This window comes from Chiloscyllium plagiosum, unplaced genomic scaffold (assembly GCF_037043375.1).
Source record: "Chiloscyllium plagiosum isolate Xiang-an unplaced genomic scaffold, Cpla_swu_hap1 HiC_scaffold_11, whole genome shotgun sequence".
Classification (NCBI taxonomy): domain Eukaryota; kingdom Metazoa; phylum Chordata; class Chondrichthyes; order Orectolobiformes; family Hemiscylliidae; genus Chiloscyllium; species Chiloscyllium plagiosum.
Window position 1 is genome coordinate 54,916,259 of NW_028270149.1, and position 11,028 is coordinate 54,927,286.

Consider the following 11,028-nt stretch of genomic DNA (forward strand, 5'->3'; position numbering starts at 1 on the left):
GTGAGGAGTATTCCATCACATTCCTGACTTTTAAGTTGTAGATGGTAGATAGGTTTGAGGTGTCAGGAGCTGAGTTACTCGCTGCAGTATTTCTAGCCTCTGATCTGTTTGTGTTCATGTGGTAAGTCCAGTTCAGTGTTACTGCCCTGAGAGATTACTGTATCTGGATATTCCCAATCTCACCTCTATAGAAATTGTCAAATTAACCTGTTCTGAGATGTTATGACAACTCCGAAGCAGGTGAGCTTAAAACCTGGTTCAGAGGTAGAGACACTCCCACTTCACCACAACAGCTCTTCTCCCTCCTTTACAATTATTGCTACCTCTGCATCCTAGCATGCTACTTCCAATCCCTAAAATTGATTTCCTCAACTTCCCAATCACAATAGTAGCTCTTGATATATCCCCTCGACATTCATTGTTTTGACCCCCAGGATTGACCATGACCCACCCCCTGGCTCACTTGGATTTACAGTTTCAGTTGATAAGCGACTGGGGCCATGACCAAACTCTGCCCAAAAGGAAAGCCCACTAACACTTGAGAATGGTATGTACTGGTCCAACTTGTCTTGTATGCCTCAAGATGGAGCTTTAGAATAATCACTATGTTCATTTCTATTTTTTTTGTTTAACTATTTCTTTCCCCAAAAATCTCTGAGCAGGTTGCACAATCTGTGGAATTGAATATAGCCCACTCCCCAGACTGTAGTGGTACAGATCCTGAGTACTCTAAATGGCTGACCAGGTCCACCCCTGCACCAATATTGGACATTGCCCTTCACTTACTGAGTCAGGGCCCCCCTGACTGAAAACGGTCTCCCTTGATCTGACTGCGGACTTCTCCCATTAGACTTTGAGACATAGCCATTTGGTTGAAGCATATGTAAGGCACTTGCCATTGAACTTTGCTGGTGTTATACCAACCTAGCATTATGTAGTCAGCAACATGTCCCCACCCTTGACTGATCTCTGCTGACATCCATGACACACTGCCTGGCTTAGACAGGCAAAACAAGGCAGAATTGCTGTCAGATTGTAAGTTCTGAATGAATGGTCGATGCACAAGGCAGGGATGCTGGGATCATCCAAACAGATGGAAAGTGAGTGAGTGCCAAGACAACAAGTGAGAAGCCCAGAGATTAGATTGGATTACTTACAGTGTGGAAACAGGCCCTTCGGCCCAACAAGTCCACACCGACCCACCAAAGCGCAACCCACCCAGACCCATTCCCCTATATATACCCCTTCACCTAACACTACGGGCAATTTAGCATGGCCAATTCACCTAACCTGCACATTTTTGGACTGTGGGAGGAAACCAGAGCATCCGGAGGAAACCCACGCAGACACAGGGTATTTGTGCAAACTCCACACAGGCAATCACCTGAGGCAGGAATTGAACCCTGGTCTCTGGCGCTGTGAGGCAGCAGTGCTAACCACTGAGCCACCGTGCCACCCACTTTTTAAAATAAAATACTCCCATTCTGACTGTAATGAAGTGACTAGATGAGAGTGTGAGCCCACGGGTATGTCTGTGTGGATGTCATACGTTTTCCAATTGCCATTGTTCTTATGTTCTGTTAATTGATATCATGTTAAATATTAGATGCACCCTGCTCCAATCCAGGAGCTGGAGGGCCTGTCCCTGGGTGCAAAAGTTTCCTTGCAGCAGCATTACAATGAAAGCTGTCCATGTGCTCCAAGGACAGAGTTAAAGTGGAGAACTGTATTTAAGTTGAAGATGAGCCACGAGGTATTGGAGAGGCTGGTTCATGTCCAATGCAACCTCCATGCATGGGGGTGAGAGTGGTCAGTGCCCACAGAGTATGCCCCGAGATGTTGGTGATATAATGTCCAAGATAGAAGCCCAGATAAGCAACCTGCGAGCTGGGATCACTGGGACCTGTACTGACTCTCATGTTGGGAATTGTTGTTGCATATTTTTACTCTGGCAAGTGAGACAAAAGAAAAATGCATGCCAATGAAATGAAATTAGGTACTGATGGCACACAAATACATGTAAATAGGCCTCTCACTGCTCACTAATGAGATTCTCATCTTGCCATTCAAAACCTGGTTGCAAAATTAGACAAGAGTTTCTTAACGTGGAGAATCTCATTTCTGCCGATTATTCCACCTTTTATGAACTGACCCATCAATGGCCCCATCATTTAGGGGCTGGAAAAATTCCAACCATATGTATCTAGTCAAATGGAGCCAGAAGTGACGCATCTGTCTCCATCAGGTTCTCAAGCTAGATTCCTGTTTTCCCCACAAAACAGTATGACATTATCAGATTGGGTGGAGCTTCATGCAGTGTCCAACCTTAACCCTTTCATTACCTTATATGACACTACCCATACCCTTTCCCAGCACAATCAGGCCAAACACTATTATGGCTCAAGGTGAAGGCCCATTACCTCCTTTGGGCTACTTGACATGTTAAATATTAAACTGCAGCTTTGTCAATATCACTCACACTCAATTAACAAGTAGTTTACAAAATAAAGTTACTGAGGGTTTGTTCAGGTAGATGGAGAAAGACTAGTGATGAGAGGTAATTGATGGAAAACCATCACTGTGTGAGTGAAAAGGTAGATTCAGAGATATTTCAGCACTCAGGGATTTGTTAGAGCACAGAATGCTTTGTCACAGGATGTGGTAATTGCAATTTCATGAAAAATTGGTTAGGCATTTAAAGCAAAGGAATACACATGGCCTTGGGAAAGAACAGGACTGAGGGATTAGTTTTGGTGTGCTCTGACAAAAAGCTGGTGTGGCCATATGGGGTCAATGCCCTCCTATCCCTGTATGATTCAAAGTATGTATGAAAATGATCTCTTTATTCCTTCTCCAGTTTTCTTTGTGTACCAGTAACCATTGCTACAATCAATAAGATTGTGGTACTGTCTTTGTTTTCATTAATCCACTCAACTGTTGTGTATGCAGTCCAACAGTTGATTGCATTCATTTTTCAAAGTTAAAACAATTGTATTTTGTGCACAGCAAGAAGACCACAGAAAACAATAAGATGAATGAGCAGTTTTGTTCTGCTCGAGGGAGAAATGTTGGCTTGGATCCAGAGAACTTGCTGTTCTTCTTTGACCAATGCCAAAGGATCAGTAACGTTCATCCAATCAGATAATAAAGGTCTCAGATTAGCATCCTCGTCAAAGGAAATAAGCCAGACAGCTGCACTGATAAGAGTGTGGCGCTGGAAAAGCACAGCAGGTCAGGCAGCATCCAAGGAGCAGGGATAGTTGACATTTCAGGCATAAGCCCTTCATCAGGAATGTGAAGAGGGAAGCGGGCTGATTGGGGGTGGGGGTGGGGCTAGGGGAAGGTAGCTGGGAAGGCGATAGGTAGATGCAGGAGAGAGGTAATTGTGATGGATTGGTGGGGAGGATGGAACGGATAGGTGGGAAGGAAGGTGGACAGGTCAAGAGGCTGAGTTGGAGGGTTGGATCTGGGAAGAAGTGGGGGGAGAGGAGATTTGGAATTTAGTGAATTCAATGTTGATGCCATGTGGTCGTTAGGTCCCGAGGTGGAAGATGTTGTCAGGTGGCTTGAATTTGGCCGTGGAGGCAGCCCAGGACTTGCATGTCCTTGGGGAACTGGGAGGGGAAGTTGAAGTGGTTGGCCACAGGGCAGTGGAGTTGTTTGTTGTGTGTGTCCCAGAGATGTTCCCTGAAACATTGTGAGAGTTGGCATTCGGTCTCCCTGATGTACAGGAGACCTCAGACAGTAACAGGGAAAGTAGATGAGGTGGGTAGATGTGCAGGAAAATCTATGCTTGTTTTTAAAAGGTCCTTTGAGGCCTTGGATGAAGGTGAGGGTAGACAATAGACAATAGATGCAGGAGTAGGCCATTCAGCCCTTCGAGCCTGCACCGCCATTCAATATAATCATGGCTGACCATTCCTAATCAGTATCCTGTTCCTGCCTTATCTCCATAACCCTTGATTCCCCTATCTTTGAGAGCTCTATCCAACTCCTTCTTAAATGAATCCAGAGAGTGGGCCTCCACTGCCCCCTGTGGCAGAGCATTCCACACAGCCACCACTCTCTGGGTGAAGAAGTTTCTCCTGAGCTCTGTCCTAAATGGTCTACCCCGTATTTTTAAGCTGTGTCCTCTGGTTCGGTACTCACCCATCAGTGGAAATATGTTTCCTACTGCCAGAGTGTCAAATCCTTTCATAATCTTATACATCTCAATCAGATCCCCTCTCAATCTTCGAAACTCAAGGGTATACAAGCCCAGTCGCTTCAGTCTTTCAGTGTAAGGTAATCCTGCCATTCCAGGAATTGACCTCGTGAACCTACGCTGCACTCCCTCAATAGCCAGAATGTCTTTTCTCAAATTTGGAGACCAGAACTGCACACAGTACTCCAGATGTGGTCTCACCAGGGCCCTGTACAGCTGCAGAAGCACCTCTTTGCTTCTATACTCAATTCCTCTTGTTATGAAGGCCAGCATGCTGTTAGCCTTCTTCACTACCTGCTGTACCTGCATGCTTGCCTTCATTGACTGGTGTACAAGAACACCCAGATCTCTCTGTACTGCCCCTTTACATAAATTGATTCCATTTAGGTAGTAATCTGCCTTCCTGTTCTTGCTACCAAAGTGGATAACTATACATTTATCCACATTAAACTGCATCTGCCATGCATCTGCCCACTCACCTAACTTGTCCAGGTCACCCTGTAATCTCTTAACATCATCACTTTTCACCCTGCCACCCAGCTTTGTATCATCAGCAAATTTGCTAATGTTATTGCTGATACCATCTTCTATATCATTAACATATATTGTAAAAAGCTGTGGTCCCAGCACGGATCCCTGCGGTACCCCACTGGTCACTGCCTGCCATTCCGAAATGGAGCCGTTTATCACTACCCTTTGTTTCCTATTAGCCAACCAATTTTCAATCCAATCTAGTACTTTGCCCCCAATACCATGCACCCTAATTTTACTCACTAACCTCCTGTGTGGGTAGAGGTATGGGTGCACATTTTACACCTCTTTCGGCAGCAAGGGAAGGTGCCAGGTGTTGAGGGTGGGTCAGCACTTTCTCTTATTACCACATGGACTGTACTGCAGCACAATCTGTAACCTCATAGCCAGACATATCCCCCACTCAACCAATCAGATGTAAGCTCTGTATCCAGTCTTGAACGATGGTGGAACATTAAACATCTCACCGGAGGAGGTGGCTCCATAAATATCCCCAACCTCAATGACAGAAGTGGGCAACACAGTGTCAAAGATAAGACTGAAAATTTCATAACAAATGTTCAACCAGAAGTGTTAATTGGATGATCCACCTTTACTTCCTCCAGTGGTCCCCAGCATCACAGATGCCAGCCTTTAGTCAACTAAATTCACTCCACATGACATCAAGAAATAGTTGGAGACACTGACTATTCCAAAGGCTATGGGCCCTGACAACATTCTGGCAATAGCACTGAAGGCTTATGCTCCAGAACTTGCCACTCCCATTGCCAAACTGTTCCAGTCCAGTTAAAGCATTGGCAACTACCCAACAATGTGAAAAATTGTCCAGGTATGTCCTGTACATAAAATGCAGGACAAATCCAAACCGGTCAATCATTGCCCCTTCAGTCTACGCTTAATCATCAGTGATGGAAGGTGTAATCAACAGTGCTATCCAGCAGCACCTGCTCAGCGGCGCTTAGGTTCCAGGCTGCATTCAACCGACTGTAGCATCAAGAAGCCCTGCAAAACTGGAGTCAATGGGAATCAGAGGGCAAAATCTCTGCTGGTTGGAGTGATACCTGACACATAGGAAGATAATTGTGGTTGTTGGAGGTCAGTCATTTCAGCAGGAGTTCCTCAGGGTAGTGTTCTTGGCCTAACCATCTTCAGCTGCTTCATCAGAAGGTCAGAAGTGGAGACGTTCACCGATGATTGCACAATGTTCAGCATGATTCGCAACTCAGATGCTGATGCAATCTATGTTCAAATGCAACCAGATCTGGACAACATCCAGGCTTGAGCTGACAAGTGGCAAGTAACATTTGCACCACACAAATGCGAGGCAATGACCAATGTGTGGAGCATGTTAACATACTCGGGCATTTTGAGATCAAAGAAGAAGTGGTATTGTGTCTCTTGAAGAGCCATAAGGTGGATAAGTCCCCAGGGAAAGAAGGGAAATAGAGACAGGTAAGTCTCACATCAGTGGTTGGGAAGCTATTGTAGAGAATTCATATGTATAGGATTTACACGCGTTTGGAAAATGCTTAGCCGAATTAGGGGCAATCAGCGTGACTTTGTGCAGGGCAGATCATGCCTTACTAACTTGATTAGAGTTCTCGAGGAGGTGAGAAAGGTGATTGATGACAGTAGGTCAGTGAATGTTGTTTACATCGATTTTAGTAAGAATTTCAACAACATCCCTCATGGTTGGCTCATCCAGAAGATTAAGATGCATGGGATCCATGGTTACTTGACAATGTGGATTTAGAATTGGCTTGGCCATAGAAGACCGAGGGTAGTGGTGGAAAGGGAACTTTCAGGCTAGAGGTCTGTGGCGAGTATTGTTCCACATAGATCCATATTTGGACCTGTGCTGTTTGTGATATTTATAAGTGACGTGGATGAAAATGTAGAGTGTGTGTTAGTGAGTTTGCAGATGATACAAAGATTGGTGGAGCTGTGGATAGTGTAGACATTTTTCAAAGGTTACAGACAGATATAGATAAGCATATATGGGCAGAGAAATGACAGATGGAGTTTAATCCATGTTAGTGTGAGGTGCTGCACTTTGGGAGACCAAATGTTAAGGGAAAGAATACAGTTAGTGACAGGATCCTGAACAGCATTGATATACAAAGGGATCTTGGAATTCAAGTCTATAGCTCCCTGAAAGTGACCACGCAAGCAGATAGGGTGGTGAAGAAGGCAAATTGCCTTTATTGGTCGGGGAATTGAGTTCAAGAGTCAGGATGTCATGTTGCAGCTTTAAAAGAATTTGGTTAGACCATACTTGGAGTACTGCATTCAATTCTGATAGCCTCCACATCCTTTCTGTACTGTGGCAATGAAGAGGGTGCAGAAGAGGCTTACCAGGATATTTCCTGGATTATAGGGTATGAGCTATAAGGAGAGACTAGAAGAACTTGTGTTATTTTCTTTGGAGCAGCGGAGGGTGAGAGGCTCCTTGATAGAAGTCTATAAAGTTATGAGATGCATAGATAGGGTTGACAGTCAGAATCTTTTCCCCCCCCCCCCCAAGAGTTGAATGTCTAAAAATAGGAAATATGTATTTAAGGTGAGAGGGAGAAGTTCAAAGGAGATGTGAGGGCACTTTTTTTTAAACACAGTGTTAGGAGTCTGGAACACATTGACAGATACAAAAGGGGTGTTTAAGACACTTATAGATAGGCTCATGTGTATGAAAAGATTGGAGGGATATGGACAAAAGGCAGGCAGAAAGGATTAGTTTAATTTGGCATTATGTTCAGCACAATATCATGGGCCAAAGGGCCCAATCCTGTGCTGTACAATTCAATGTTCTATCTTCAATAAGAGACAATTTAACTATTGCTCTTGAACAATAAATGGCATTACTGTCACTGAATTCCCATCCTTTGTGTTACCATTGACCAAAAATTGAACTGGACTTGCCATATAAACACAGTGGCTGTAAGAGCAGATCAGGTGCTAAGAATACTGCAGCAAGTAATTCATCTCCCGACTCCCCAAAGCCCATCCACCATCTTCGAGGCACAAATCTGGAGTCTGATGGAATATTTCTCACTTGACTGGATAACTGCAGCTCCAACAACAATTCAAGTTGGAGTGACACCATCAAGCTTGATTGGCATTCTTACACAGCATCTTCCAAACTGATGACTACTTTCATCTAGAAGGACAAGAGCAGCAGATACACAGGAACAATACCACCTGCAAGTTCTCCTCCAAGTCACTCACTGTCCTGACTTGGAAATATATTACCATTCCTTCACTGTCGCTGGGTCAAAATCCAAGAATTCTGCCCCTGACAGCATTGATTGGTTTACCCACAGCATGTGGATTGAAGTGGTTCAGGGAGGCAGCTCACCGCCAATTTAAGTGCAACTAGGAATGGGCAATAAATGCTGGTCAGTGAGCGATGTCAATATCCAATGGGAGAATATAAAAAGATAAGGCTGAAGCACTTGCAACAATCTTCAGCCAGAAGCACGAGTGATGTATCCATATGGTCACCTCCAGAGGTTCCCAACGACAATCCTCTTAGGGCAGCATGGTGGCTCAGTGGTTAGCACTGCTGCCTCACAGCACTAGGAACCCAGGTTCGATTCCCACCTTGGGTGACTGTCGATTTGGAGTTCGCACATTCTCCCCATGTCTCCCCATAGCGGAATGGGTCTGGGTGGGTTACTCTTCAGAGGGTCGGTGAAGATTTGTTGGGCCACTATAGGGAATCTAATCTGAACAGATCACAGTTGTGCACCTTCAGCCAATTGAACTCACTCCACGTTATTAAGAAATAGCTGCAATCAAATGCTACTGCAAAGGTTGTGGGCCCCAATAACTTTCCAGAACCTGCCATATACGTAGCCAAGCTGCTGCAGCAAGAGAGCAACTTTAAATTTTTTTTTAAATTGACAGTCCTTTCAAAATGCTTCAGATGATTGATGATAATGACATGGGGGTTGGTGTAATCTTGTTACAAAATAATAAGTCATGAATAGAGAAGCCAGTGTAACACTTTTCTAAGAAATTACATCAGTCTCATAGGAAATACATTACCACAGTACAACATACCTCGGAATTATCATTGACTTTTCAAAACATTGTAGACTATGTCTGACACTGTAACATTAATACATCGTGACCATAACCATTAGCATTAACTAAAAACATTAAAACTTGAAATGTAAGACTACTTAAATGGAGTGTGTTTTTTCAACCATTTAATGTAAAGATTGTTCACATTTCTGGAAACAATAATGTGATTGAGAGTAAAATGATGGTAAAGGATTAAGAAATCCTGAAAGATAATATAAAGTTGTTGGGGGAGGAAGGATGAACAGATATAAGTAATGTGTTTGTCATTTGCAAGTCATATATCTTGTGATGAAACATTTGTTCAGAAATAGCATTTACATGCTTGCACCCTTAAGAGATGAAAAGACTATATCCTTTTATTTTCCATATTTTTGATTTTCTGCTCAAGTGGAAAAAGGAGGGTTTCAACATGAAGTATTGTGAAAGGAATTGTTGCACAAACCTGTGATGTTACAAACTGCAGTCCAAGATGGAGGCCTGGAGGAGCAAGCAGCAAGCTAAAGCTGCCAGGTACCCAGCCGGAGAATTTTCCACCATCTAATTTCTATCTGGGGTGAGAGAGCATAGAAAACTGCATATCAATTGTGCACGATTAGGTACTGGTGACATGTTATTGCATGCAAATGGGCCTTTCGCTGCTCACGAGCGAGATTCTCATCTCACTGTTTAAAACTTGTTTGCAATATTAGACTTTTTAATCTCTGTATCAAGAATCTCATTTTTCTAATCTTGCCGTATTTCCCCACCTGAGTCATTGTTGCACATGCTGTTTAGGGGCTGGGAATACCCATTCCCAAATTTCTGAGGCACAGCTTCTGCATGGGGCTGAACAGGTACCATGTCTCTAACAATCCTTGGGGCTTCTCCCTCTTGGACACATATCAGTGAATTGCTCACCAGGTCGTGCTCCTGGTCTACCCGAGCAAAGAGTATAATTGAAGAGACAGTCTCAAGGCTGGAAAAGAGAGCAAACGTGCCAGGCTCATGCATCCTCCAAGGGTTCACAGTTTCCCTCTTCAAAGGTAATGCTGACAGAGAGGGGTTCATACTATGGCCTCCTCCATGATCTCCTGGGAGATGCCAATGCCTGCAGAAGATAAACAAATAATACCATATAGATGATAAATGCAGAACATTTTATAGAAAGCAGAACATTTTATACAGAACAATATCCCTTTGAGCACAGAGAAGAGCAAAGCGCAATATTGGACTGCTGGTCCAGTGATGTCCCCTTGTCCCCACAGGAACTGTCCCAATCTTTCCAAATCAACTCAATGGCTTCTTCCTCTAAGTGGAAGAGGATCTTGATCCCCAGCCCCCAGTAACTGGAACAAATGTTTTCTGCAATGAAGCAAAGAAAAGGACTGTGCACGGTAGGAATGGGTGCAAGGAGCAGCCAACAATTGTGCATAACTATTTGAGGTGGTGAGACATTCAGACTCGGTGAGTGGAAGAGAGAGAAAGAAGGGGAGGGGGGAGAGAGAGAGTGAGAGTGCAAGAGAGCGAGCGAGAGAGAGAGAAAGCAAGAGCGCAAGAGAGCGAGAGCGTGAGATGGTGTCACTCACCCTTGCAGATGTAGATGATTGACATTTCTCCATGTTATTTTCCACGCTTTTGATGTGGGACCTCAGTTCAGGCACTGATCCTTATCTCCGCCCAAGCCAGACACATCTGTCAGAGTGGCCTCCTGGAGCAGTTAGCCGGGAAGAGAGAGACCCTGACCATTGGCATCAATTATTTGAGGGGCTTGGACTTGTAAGGAGGCCTCACTGGAATTCTCAGAGCAGCCACTATCATACTAATGATAATGATTATCATTCGATCATTCATGAAGGATTGCTTAACTCTGTGGGTTAGTTTAGTTAGAACAGTAAAACACACTGGGATGGATTTATCCAGCAGTGGCTGTCTCATGCAGAGTGCCTCCCTGGTCCTTCTTTTACAAAAGCAAAGAGGTTCACATTTCTGGCAGATGCTGTTCAGGGCTTCAAAAATTTGAAGTTGTGCTTCCATTCTGACAGGACTCTGACATTGTGGAACAGTCAAGCAGCAGGGAAACCAGCCGCCTGTCTCACTCTCAGCACTCAGTTACCTGATTATGTAAAGACCCATCATCACAGCTGCTGTCAAAGGGTAATCACTCAAAGCAAGTGTGAAGTTGGGTGCTAGGTGCTAGGTGGGTAAAGACCAGGTAGGCAGCATGTCAGGTA

General features: G+C 44.2%; 1 long non-coding RNA gene across 1 annotated transcript; it reads right to left on the bottom strand.

Moving 5' to 3' along the window:
- Positions 1 to 9,050: 9,050 nt before the first annotated feature.
- Positions 9,051 to 10,634, bottom strand: LOC148148802 (uncharacterized). The gene is made up of 3 exons (XR_015758664.1): positions 10,384 to 10,634; positions 9,565 to 9,905; positions 9,051 to 9,366 (listed from the first exon to the last, which is right to left on the bottom strand). It is a non-coding gene; the product is annotated as an uncharacterized LOC148148802 (long non-coding RNA).
- Positions 10,635 to 11,028: the final 394 nt, after the last annotated feature.